Below are 11,788 nucleotides of genomic sequence, written 5' to 3'. Positions count from 1 at the left end.
ATATATCCTAATTAATAAAAATTTTTAAATGCAGAATATTTTTTAATTGTTATATTATTTAAAAATTTGATAAAACATAGATAAAAAGAATATATTTATTATCATGTAAATAAACTTAAATTAAAGGTTGTTATCATGTTTAAATTGTTATCATACTCAATTCTTTGTTTCCATGCTGAAACCTAGCAACCAATTCTTTATTTTCATGCTCAATATTGTTAGGACTAAAAAGAACATAAAAAAGGGTAAAGTATTAAATTAGTTTCCTACGTTTGGGGTAAATTCTATTTTAGTCCCCAACGTTTAAAGTATCCTATTTATGTCCAAAATAATTTTGATTAGCATCAATCAAGTCCTGCCGTTAAGTGGGAATTAAATTGTTAACGTCGTGTCCGACGTGACAAACTGAAGGGGTAGGGATTAATAGACGTGTAATGGTTCCCGCGTTGAGACAGAACGCATATTCCATGACTGACTCTTCTTCTTCTTGTGAAGTACGAAACGATCAAAAAACCCCACAAACCCTACTGAGCGTCACTCAAGGGTTGCGATTCGCAGCTAGAGAGGTGACATTGTCCTTCAGTAACATTTAAGTTCCACCGAAGCAGTTAGTTCGAAATCCTTCATTTCTGGAAGAAGATCGTGTCAGGTATTCCTTTATCAAATCTCCTCAACCTATTTGGTTATTATCTTCATGCATGTTGATATGTAATGATGTTGTGTGTGTAATTGTATTGTTGTATTGTTCTATATTCGTTTCTTATTTTGTTTTGGAAGTTTTGATTTTGCCCTAGTGATTGAATTTATGTCTTTCTGTTGTTGTTGATCAATGTGAGAATTTCATAAAGTATGTTATGTTTGTCTGACAAATTGTTAGGATAATGAGTTATTTTAGTGTCAAGATACACCACGAGGAAAAGTTTGGATTTGATGGTGAACCTTTACACTATGTGGGGGTGAAACTTTGATAGTGGAGTACTGTGATGAAGATAGATGGAGTAGGTTCGAGGCTATTGAGATATCAGTCGAACAGGGATATATGACAGAGAACATCACTGCGATGTGGTATAAGTCTCCGAAAGATGAAACAGAGGTAGGACTGAGGATGCTTCAGACAGACAAGGATACAATGGATATAGCCAGAATTGGAATGAGGGACAACATGGTGGAGCTTTTTGTTGTTCACAAAGATGGTGCTACTGTTAGGAAAGGCTATACAATTGAGGAAGTTCATGAGATAGATGGTGGTGTGGCTGTTGCACCCATTGAAGGGACTGTTGGGCCTGGTCCAATTATGCTGCATAAAGCCCAATCTTCTGAACAGGCCAAGGTGGGTAAGAAGCCCAAAGAGGTGACAGAAGTCCAAACTTCTGTGGTAGAAGAGGATTATATGTCTACAAAGAGGTCAGATTCTTCAGGTGATGATGAATCTGAGGATGATGACTACCAGCTAGAAAATGATGATGCCACTGATGAGATAGACAGTGATGAACAGTGGAGTGAAAATAACTCAGAAGATAGTGCAATGAAAGTAGCTTTTGATGATAGTGATGATAATTGAAATGGTGATGGATTTTGTATGATGTTGATATCACAACTATGAAGGATTCCTAAAAGATGAAAAAGAGTGTTCCAGTTGAGAGAGTGCAAGGAAAATTCAGTGCCAGTATTAGCAAGGAAAAGGAAAAAGTGGTGGCTGCTGGACTAAGGGATGAAGATAATGCGTATGAGAGTGAAGAGTTATGGGATGTCCCTGTAAGTGATGATGAAGGGGATCCCTCATTGACGAAGTACCCGTTGCACAAGAATTTGAAGAATATGAAGGAGTATAAATGAGAGGTTGGAACAATGTATGTAGATAGGAATGCTCTTAAAGAATGTGTAACTAGCTATGCTTGCACAGTAAAAGAGGAGTATGGTTCTCAACATGTGATAGCCATAGGTATAAGGCAGTTTGTCAAGAAGGATGCAAGTGGTTTGCATACTGCCATAAGATGAAGAGAGAGGATACATGGCAGTTGACCAGCTGCTATAAAAAATACACATGCAGTAAGGCAACCAAAATCGGTATCTTGAGTTCTCAATGGCTGAGTAAGGCATTTATGAAGAAGATTTATGAGAACCCAAAGATCAAGTTGAGAAGCTTGATGAGGAAGACTCATAGCAAGTGGAATGTTGACCTCACAAAGACCAAAGCTGCCAGAGTGAAGCAGTTAGCATTGGATGAGATTAATGGTACTTATGGAGAGTAATATAGGAGGATACATGACTATGCTGCTGAGTTACTGAGGTCGAATCCGGGTACATGAGACCTGCTGAGTTTCAATTAAAGACACCAATCCCTGGTAAGGACATGAAACCACAGTTTGAGAGGATCTATATCTGTTTGGATACTTGCAAAAGGAGTTTCATGGTGTGCAGGCCCATGATCGGCCTTGATGAATGCTTCATCAAGACTCCATATGAGGGTCAACTTCTAACGACGATTGGATGGGACCCCAACAATCAAATTTTGTCAATTGCTCATACTGTTGTTGAATCAGAGACAAAAGACTTGTGGACTTGGTTTTTGTTAAATTTATGTGATAATTTGGATGTTGACAAAATCAGAAGGTGTACATTCATGAGTGGCCAACAAAAGGTAACCCTCAAATTAAGCAGTTTCTACTTCAAATTGTGTACTTACTTTTGTGTTTACTTCAAATTGTGATGTTATTGACTTGTGTTGTTTTTAAATTCTGTTTTCAAGAGATTGATTTCTACTTTTGATGAGTTGCTGCCTGGCATAGATCACAGGTTTTGTGTCAGGCACTTATATAGCAATTTTAGAAAAAGGTACTCAGGTGTTCAGCTAAAAATGATGACGTGGAAAACTGCAAAGGTAACATATGTCCAGGAGTGGGAGAGAATGATGAAGGAGATTCAAATGATTGATCAAAGAGCTTATAATCATCTCATGGAGATCCCTGCTAAGTATTGGAGCAAGTCCAGGTTTAATTATTTACCTAAATGTGATGTACTTGTAAACAACATATGTGAGTATTTTAACTCTATTATCGTAGAGGCTAGAGAGAAACCCATAGTGTCTATGTTAAAAGATATTAGGGTTTATCTTATGAATAGGTGGGCTAATAGTAGACAAAGTATAATTACATATGTTGGAGATATTTTGCCAAAAATAAACAAGAAAATTGAAAGAGAGTTTGATAAGGGTGGGGAGTGGTTGGCCATCTATGCGGGTAGGGACAAGTATGAGGTGTCCAGCAGCCAGGATAATAGAGACAAATTTGTTGTGGACTTAAAGAACCATGAGTACTCCGGTAGAAAGTTTTAGTTAACAAATTACCCTTGTAAGCATGCCATGAGTTGCATTAGGAAAATGTGTTTAGATGTTAAGAACTTTGTGAACAAGTACTATAAGAAAGAGACCTATGTGAACTGCTATCAACATGTAATCTACCCTGTTAATGGACCAAATCTGTGGGACTGGACTCAGAATGATGATGTGCTACTACCAGTATTTAGGAAACCTATCGGGCGCCCTAAATTAAGCAGGAACAAGGCTGGTGATGAGCCACGGAACAATGGACCACTGTCTAAATTATCCAGGGCTGGACAACAACAAAATGCTCCTACTGTTTTGCACTTGGTTACAACAAAAGAACCTGTCCTAGAAAATGTAGGGTGGAGGCTGCGGCAAAAAGGATAAATCTGTTGATATCTATTTAGACTATGCTTGTATGGATTGAAGATAATTCAGTCTATGAGTTTGATTATTACCAATTTGTTGAACCCAATTTGTTAATGTCATTGTTTTTTGTTATTGGTTGTAGCATAATGCAGCTCCACAGGCCAAGAAGAATGCTGGCACAACTAGGACTACAAATTCCATCAAGATTGCAGCAAAGGCAACAGCAAAAGCAGCAACAAAAATTCAGTCAAAGAGGAAGAGCAATACACAAGGTGTAGGGACCCAACAGTCACAAACCTCCTCCAAGAGAGCTAAATACAATAGCAACGCTAATCAATCCCAGCCATCCACAACAACAGTTACTAGCCCATCAAGAAGGATCTTGAAGTACATGGCCAAAACACTACATAGAGCCTGGAAAGCATTCGGATGAATTTATAGTAGCTTTTAATGTTTACTTTATGTTTTGTAATGAAAGTGGCAATGACCAAGGGCTGATGTCCCTGTAATACTTTAGACAGGCTGCTTTAAGATTTTTAGGTTGATGGTTATCTTTTGTGTTGTTATCTTTTGATGGTTATTTTTAAGGCTTGTTTGGATATTGTAATGGTTAAGAGAAGTTACTTTAAGACTTTTTCAGTATCAATAGTTAAAATAAATATTCAGGAGTATAGTTATGTGCATTGGCAACTTAAGCCTGCTATTTATTGTTTGTCAAACTGAATTAAAATAGTACAATGTCCAATAATGTATGTCAAAATTCAGAAACTCATATTTTTTCATTTCACTCAATACTTGATAATGTTTACAGTACATACCTACACAGTTAACTGTTGTCACTGTTATCACCTTACACATAACTGTTATTACTCTAAATGTATGTCAATTTTTTTACTCCACTCAATAGTTGATATTCATATCAAACTAGAGACAATAAGAGCAAAATGAATAAAGATCATTGTTAACCCCCTAAATCTCAAGACCAAATCTTGCAACAATTTAAATGTATGTCAAACTCATATGTCTTGCACAATTAAAGCGATCATATAGCAGCAACCCAACCGTTATCCATTCAAGAACTTCAACAGCAAGTGCCAATGCAAATTTCCTTTCAGCTTTCTGCAGGTTTTTCTTCAACACATTTACTTTCTTCTTCAGTCTTTGAATTTGTGGGTCTTGCCGTTCAACCTCTACCGAAGCAAAATACTCACATTCTTCTCCGATCTGTTCTCAAAAAAACCAAAAAGAGGATACCAAATAGTTCAAACCCTCCGCACACTAGTACCCAACGCTATTTCAAAAGAAGAAACTGCAAAGAGGATACTTACTTGATAGTTGACGCATCCCCAGAATCTTATTCATGGGTTCTTCGCTGTAGAGGATGTCCGCAACACTGGTCTTTTTCCACAAAAGCACGTCCTTCTCCTCCCACAAGTCTTGCTGCTACTACGCGAACCTTGAGAAGACGATTGAGGAGCCATTCTCAGAAGACGAAGAACAGCAACTTGGGGATTAGAGTTTACTTATTGGACCCTAATTTCTTTTTCTTTTTTTTTTTAATTTATTTTGTCTCCAACGGTTAACTAGAGCGTCGGTACCCAGTTTGCCACGTCGGACACGACGTTAACAATTTGACTCCCACTTAACGGCAGAACTTGATTGATGCTAATAAAAAATATTTTGGACGTAAATAGAACACTTTAAACGTTGGGACTAAAATAGAATTCACCCCAAACGTAGGGGGACCAATTTAGTACTTTACCCACATAAAATATTATAAACTTGAGTTACGGTTCTATATTCCTATTTTAATATTTACGAAAAGTAAAAGGTTTAAATTTATTGTTAAAGAATCTATAAAGAATTAATTATCCATCATCGACTTCCAATTCAATAACATTGTACTTGATAGACTTGTGATCCTTTTCAAGAGTCTTTTCACTTCCAATTCCAGCAAGATATTCAATAACATCTAAAATAGATTAAGATAAAAAGTGTTTGTTGTCAATAGCTCTGCTAAGAAAAAAATTTGATGAAATAAATAAATTTATCAATGAATTTATTTTTTTTAAAAACAATAAACTTATCAACCAAATAGGTGTAGTCTTGAAGTTACCCACATTGTGTCTAATACCAAACTATGTAATTTGATACACTATTTTTTCTCTTAGCAAATTCACGAATTAAGAAATAAGAGCTTTTTTAACTGAGACATGTATTTTTCCTCCCTATAATTGATAAACAAAAATCAAAGAACAATTAAAATAAGGTAAATAAACACATTTGAAATATTAATAATATAAAATTAATATTATTTAAAAAAGTGGTAGGAAACTCACTTTTCATCAAGCCAAACTATCTCAATTGAGTATGGCAATAGAGAATTTCTATAACTTAGTAGTGTCCATAACCTTACCACTTGTATACGTATACACAAATTATCAACTATAAAAGGTTGTGAAAGGTATCAGATCTTGAAACTTATATAAAGCTTCAGCGAGAGAGAAGGGAAGAATCAGAGAGAGAGAGAGAGAAGAGTGTGAAATGTTATTGAATCAAGCCAATGTGTGCAGTTACAATTAGGGTATATATACAGTAGCTAAGCCTAACCAATAGTTGTTAAATTGGGTGTAACTGCCTAACAACTCTTCTTCTAATTTGTATAGTCTACATGCTCATCTATGTTGGTTATTGTGGACTCACATACACTATCATGCCCCCTCAAACACAAGGTTGGTGAGACAGCAACCTTGAGTTTGTCATGGTAATCAAGGAACAGTGAGGAAGGAACTGCTTTGGTCAGGATATTTGCAAGCTGAGCAGAGCCTGGAATATGGTTAACCCGTATGATGCCCTTGTCTACATAATCCCGAACAAAGTGGAGGTCTAACTCAAAATGCTTGGATTTAGAGTACAGGATTGGATTAGCAGCCAGTAATACAGCACCTTGATTGTCACAAAAGAGCTGAGGAGTAGCAGTTAAGGGATATTGCAGCTCAGTTAGCAGGTTTCTGACCCAAACTACATCAGCCACAGCGACTGCCATGGATCGGTATTCTGCTTCAGTGCTAGAGCGCGCCACAACAGTTTGCTTTTTGGATGACCATGAGACTGGATTGGGACCAAGGAAGACACAAGTCCCACTGGTGGACTTGCGATCATCAGGGTCACTGCCCCAATCTGAATCACAATACGCCAGAATTGGCAGATTCTTCCCTTTCTTCAAATGCAGGCCGTGATGTAGAGTCCCACTCAGATATCGAAGAATGCGCTTGACCACCTTCCAATGGTCCTCAGATGGGAACTGCATAAATTGGCATACTCGATTGACGGAGTATGCAATTTCAGGCCTCGTCATGGTCAGATACTGTGAGCTACCAACTACACTTCTGTATAAGGAAGGGTTATCAAAGGGAACACCCCCAGTGGCAGTGAGTTTCAGTGTGGAGGGCAGTGATGTGGAGCAGGATTTGAAACCTTCTAGCCCTACTTTCTTCAGAATGTCCTGAATGTATTTTGTTTGTAAGAGGGAGAGACCTCCACCTGCTGTCTTGATAACCTGTACACCAAGGAAATAATGCAGGTCTCCAAGGTCTTTGAGAGAAAAGTTGAGATTCAGCTGCTGAATGACTTGACTAATGGCAGGTTCAGAGTCACCGGTGAGAATTATGTCATCAACATAGACAAGTGCATATAGTCTGGATTGAGGGGTGATTCGTGTGAAGAGCGAAGTATCTGATTTGGTGGGGATGAAGCCTAGGCGCTTGAAGGCACCCAAAAGTTTCACATACCAGGCCCGAGGGGCCTGCTTCAGACCATAGAGAGCCTTGGTCAGCTTACAGACCAGGGTCCCATCTCCCTGCTCATAGCCCTTTGGCTGGGACATATACACATCTTCAGATAAGCCACCGTGCATGAATGCGTTGTTGACATCTAATTGCTTGATAGGCCAGGAGTGTGCAAGAGCAAGGGACAACATAATGCGAATCGAAGCGGGTTTCACTACTGGACTGAATGTTTCCTTGTAATCCAGCCCTGGTCTCTGATGAAAACCCTGGGCAACCAGCCTGGCTTTATATTTGTCAATAGATCCATCAGCATTGTACTTGATGTGAAACACCCATTTGCTACCAATGGACTCCCGATTTGGTGGCAGTTTCACCAAACTCCAGGTGTGATTCTGCATGAGAGCGGAGTACTCAGCATTCATGGCAGCCCGCCACTTTGGATCAGAAAGAGCCTGTTTCACTGAGGTAGGCTCGAGTTTAGCATGAAGGGCCCGGGGCTTAAAAATGCCCAATTTGCCTCTGGTAACCATGGGATGATTGTTTTGAGTCACAGGGTTGGTAGATGGAGGTAAGACATTTTCAAGAGACTGAATGGGAATGGGGACAAGCTGGATAGCCGGTGCATCTAAGAGTGTAGTTGCTGGGGGGTCAGATCCACACAATGAGGTATTTGTGGGTGAGGTTGTTTTCACCATAGCCTCGACCGTAGCCTCCTCGCACTGTTCTACCACCATACCTACCTCTTGAACCTCTAAATGCTCCTCTGAAATGCCCTCTAGTGCCTCCTCTGCCGTTGTGATAGGCCAAATTTGCTTGTATAAATTGCTCAGGCTTTCTGTATCTCTCTAACATGCTTTCATGAGATAACAGTACTGCTTCCAGTTTAGGAACTGTGATTCCTCCAGGTCTTGTTACAATTGATGTGATTAGAGGCACAAATTCTTCAGATAAACCGTGCAAAATAGCATTCACATGATCATCATCTTTTACCTGTTCACCAACTGAGATTAGGGCATCAACTGTGCTTTTTATCTCCAACAAGTACTCGCTCACCGAACCAGAGATCTTGATCGAACTGAGTCTGTTCTTGAACTGCATCACTTTTGCCTTAATGTGAGAAGAAAAATGTGCTTCTAGTCACTTCCAGACTTGATGCGTGAACACACACCCAACCATTCTTGTTGTAAACGGTTTGGTCATGGAAGCAAGCAACCAGGACTTCAACAGTGCATCATGTCTCTTCCATCGCGTATAGTCAGGATTGATAGATTCAGAACCAGTAAGATACATCGTTGGAATGTTCTCACCGGTGAGATGATCAAGGAGTTCGTTTCCTTCAATTGTTGATTCAGCTTGATCCTTCCATTGCAAGAAGTTGTTTTCATCGAGCTTCATTGAAATTGGTACTCCTGTGAAAGTGTTTGCTTGTGCAGCAGAAGCCATGGTATTCAGATCGAAGCTCTGATACCATGAAAGGTATCAGATCTTGAAACTGATATAAAGCTTCAGCGAGAGAGAAGGGAAGAATCAAAGAGAGAGAGAGAGAAGAGTGTGAAATGTTATTGAATCAAGCCAATGTGTGCAGTTACAATTAGGGTATATATACAGTAGCTAAGCCTAACCAATAGTTGTTAAATTGGGCGTAACTGCCTAACAACTCTTCTTCTATTTTGTATAGTCTACATACTCATCTATGTTGGTTATTGTGGACTCACATACAATATCAGGTTGATCTCAACAATTTTGTGAATACGAACCGCCATTGAAAAAAAATAGAAAAATTTTAAAAAGAGTAATTAATTGTACTAAACAAGGGAGGTGTGGTTCTATAAATTTTTAATTCGTACTTTTATAGTTGACTCATAGTTAGAATTTTCTAAAATCTAATTACCTTTTATTTGAATTTAAAATATAAATCCTAACAAGACGATATAATGCAAACTAAATTATTATTGTTATACAAAAATTAATTAAATCAACTTATGTAAATAATAAATTATAATTTATAAATAACATTTTAAAAATTTTTAGTAATAACACTTAAACAAATTATTAATTCAACAATATTAAAAACTAAATACTTAATAACCTAAAAAAACGTATTTAAAAATTTTAAAAATAACAATTTAAGCAAATAATAAGTTATAATTTATAAATAAAATTTTAAAAATTTTTAATAATGATATTTAATCAAATAAACTCCCAAATTTAATATATAAGTGCTACATCAACAAAAAAATTTTTCATTTGTATTATTATTACTATTACTATTACTATTGTGTTATTGTGTATACTTTTTTTTTCTACTTTTAATGATTTAATACTTTTCCTATTTAGACAGTGAGTTGCTTTTTTCTAACAAAAAAGTTCTGCTTTCTATTCTTTAATAAAAACTTATTTTTTAAAGTTATATATACTTATGTGTTGCTTTATGTAATTTTTACATTCATTTAAATCATGGATTTTAATGACCATTGACCGAATACAAATTGAGTTTCATATACTACTTAGTTGTATTGTTTATAAAAATCATCCGATTGGCCTATTTTATAAACTTTCACCATTTTGCACCGATATTGAAAATTTTTTCTCACTTTGTATTCATATATACTTTTTTTTACACTGCTAAAAGATTGTTTATATTCATACGCTTTTAATTTTTAAAATTTTAAAATTTTAAATATGAGAGAATTGAATTGTTGACTTAGTTTATATTTGTTTTATAGAAAAAACAATTAGCCTACTGATTTTATTTTGTTTTCCTAGAGGAAACAGCTTCGGTAAAGTGGATTCCATATATATTTTTCTTTAGATACTGAACTATTCAATTATTCACCAAAAGATAAAAGGAACATCCATTATATTATCTTTGTCTTTAAAGAGGACTAAACTCCTAAAAAGTGACATCTATTATATTCTATTATTGTCACCTTTAGTGTGTTCTAAAATGGAGCCACTAATTTTATTTTATTTTCATTTGACTTGCAATTAAAGTAAAGCAACTAGTTTGTGAAGAGTCCATATCATCTATCATTTTTCACTTGATGAGTGTATATGTATGATGAAGATCGTGTACTTATATGAATCACAATTTATTCTACTTGAAATAGATCAACGTATATATGACGTACCATATGTCTAACACTTGGATTTTTATAATATGTGACGACTTAGCAAATCCTCAACCATATATTAAAGAAATAATGCAGCCTAACTAATTTGTTTTTTATTTTTCTGGGTCGCTTCCTAACAACTGGTAAAAACATAATCTTATTGCTTCCCAGTTCATTTTTTAATACACACAAAGATAAAATGCTGGTTTACATATATACCAGCAGGAGCGGAGCTTAGTTAAGACAAGGGGTCATGGTCCCTCAAACTTTTGTTAAAAAAATTAGTAGTACTTCTTTAGAAAATAAAAAAAGTTTAGTTAGCTCAAATACTTTAATTTATTATGACATAAAATATTAAAGTTCAATCTTTATCTCTTACTTTTATTGCACAATAGTTTTTTAGTTTTAAACATTCAAATCTTGTTGGATTTGGACTGAACTGAGTTTATTTGCATTTCGCAGCTCTCTATTCAATAAGCAACACTCCCTCTACCTTTGAATTCAAATATAAAAAATTAGGCATTTTTTATTTATGTAATTTAATATTATTTTATATTTTACTGTTTATTTAATTTAATTTTTTATATGATAAAAAATATTAGAATATTCAATAAATATTGATATTATTGTATTTGTATAAATTGGTAAAAAATTCAATAAATATTATAAATTTTAATATTTATCCTTCTAATTTCTTTTTTACATATTTTACAGGATATATATTCAAATTTTTATATAAAATAATCATGAAAAATCAAAGAATTGATGCATTTTTAAGAGGAAGGCTAATATTCAAGAAGGAGAACATATAATTTTTACAATAGGAAAAGTATAGGTAGACAATGAAAATACTAAACAATGTGAACAATGGATAGGTCGGATGTTCATTTCACTAGGTGTGCGGATGATTATTCTAATATTAAGATTTAGGTGGTTAATTTGGAGGTGTAGTGTGTTTTAATTTGATTGGTAGTTGTTCATATTGTTTAAAAAAATTATTGGTTACCTAGCATTACCCTTTACAATATCAACACCTGTGATAGTTTTTCTACTTTAATAAATCACGAAGAAAGTGAGATACAACCTTCAAAAGTTCAAAGATCTGATGAGTTTGACCTTAATTCTTTAGAACGAGACACTGAAAAACGGCTTTAAATTTAGCAATATCACCCAAATTAGAGAGATGAGATTAGGCG

Source organism: Arachis ipaensis, chromosome B07 (genome assembly GCF_000816755.2).
Source record: "Arachis ipaensis cultivar K30076 chromosome B07, Araip1.1, whole genome shotgun sequence".
NCBI classification, from domain to species: Eukaryota; Viridiplantae; Streptophyta; class Magnoliopsida; order Fabales; family Fabaceae; genus Arachis; species Arachis ipaensis.
The sequence above is the reverse complement of the archived record's forward strand: the minus strand, read 5'-3'. Positions refer to the sequence as shown.